Raw genomic sequence first — 1386 nt, forward strand, 5'->3', positions numbered from 1 at the left:
TTTTCATCTAAGGATATTTCCTTTCTCTCCGTCACCTTCATTGCCCTAAGAAGTATCCCATTGCAGATTTCCAGAAAACTGTGTTAGCAAACTGAAGACTGCAGAGAAACGTGTAAATCTGTGAGTTGCATTCACACATCGCAGTGCAGTCTCTCAGAAGGCTTCCTTCCAGTTTCTGTATGAGGATACTCCCTTTTGCACCACAGCCCTCAATGAGCTCCCAAATATGACTTTGCAGAATCCATGACAACAGTTGTAGCAAGCTGTTCCAAGTAGGGCAGGGTGGAACTCTGACTGATGAAGTCACACATCAGAGAGCAATCTCTCAGAAAGCTTCTCTCTAGCTGTTATGTGAGGATATGACATTTTTCACCATGGGACACAGTGGGCTCCCAAATATCACTTTGCAGATTCCAAGAAAAGTCTTAGCGAACTGCTTCCTGAGTACTAAGCTGGAACTCTGTGAGACAAATTCACAGATCACAAAGAAGTTTCTCCGAAAGCTTCTTTCCAATTTTTAACGAATGAAGTTTCCTTTATCAGCCCAGTCCTCACAGCTATCCAAAGCAGCCCTTCTCAGATTCCTCAAAGAGAGTGTTAGTGGCCTGCTCCTGGAAACATGAGAGTAACTCCCTGAGATGAACTCACACATCACCAAGAAGTTTCTAAGAAAGCTTCCTTCTAGTTTGCATCTAAGATATTTCTTTTGTCTCCAACAGCTTCATTGCCTTAAGAAGTATCCCATTGCATATTTACAGAAAACTGTGTTAGCAAACTGACCGCTGAAGAGAAGCGTGTAACTCTGTGAGTTGCATTCACACATCACAGTGCAGTTTCTCAGAAGACTTCCTTCCAGTTTCTGATTGAGGATACTCCCTTTGGAACCACAGCCCTCAATGAGCTCCCAAATATCACTTTGCAGAATCCACGGCAACAGTGGTAGCAAGCTGTTCCAAGAAAGGCAGGGTGGAACTCTGAGTGATGAAGTGACACATCGGAGAGCAATCTCTCAGAAAGCTTCTCTCTAGCTGTTATGTGAGGATATGACCTTTTACACCATCGCCCAATGGGCTCACAAATATCACTCTTTTAGATTCCCCGAAAAGAGTCTTAGCAATCTGCTTCCTGAGGACTAAGCTGGAACTCTGTGAGACAAAATCACATATCACAAATCAGTTTCTCAGAAAGATTCTTTCCCGTATTTCACGAATGAAATTTTGTTTACCATCGCAGGCCTCACTGCTATCGAAACCAGCCCTTCTCAGATTCCTCAAAGAGAGTGTTAGAGGTCTGCTCCAATAAACATGAGTGTAACTCCGTGAGATGAACTCACACATCACCAAGAAGTTTCTAAGAAAGCTTTCTTCTAGTTTTCATCTAGGGATA

The sequence above is a fragment of the Colobus angolensis genome, unplaced genomic scaffold (assembly GCF_000951035.1).
Source record: "Colobus angolensis palliatus isolate OR3802 unplaced genomic scaffold, Cang.pa_1.0 Scaffold364, whole genome shotgun sequence".
Classification (NCBI taxonomy): Eukaryota; Metazoa; Chordata; class Mammalia; order Primates; family Cercopithecidae; genus Colobus; species Colobus angolensis.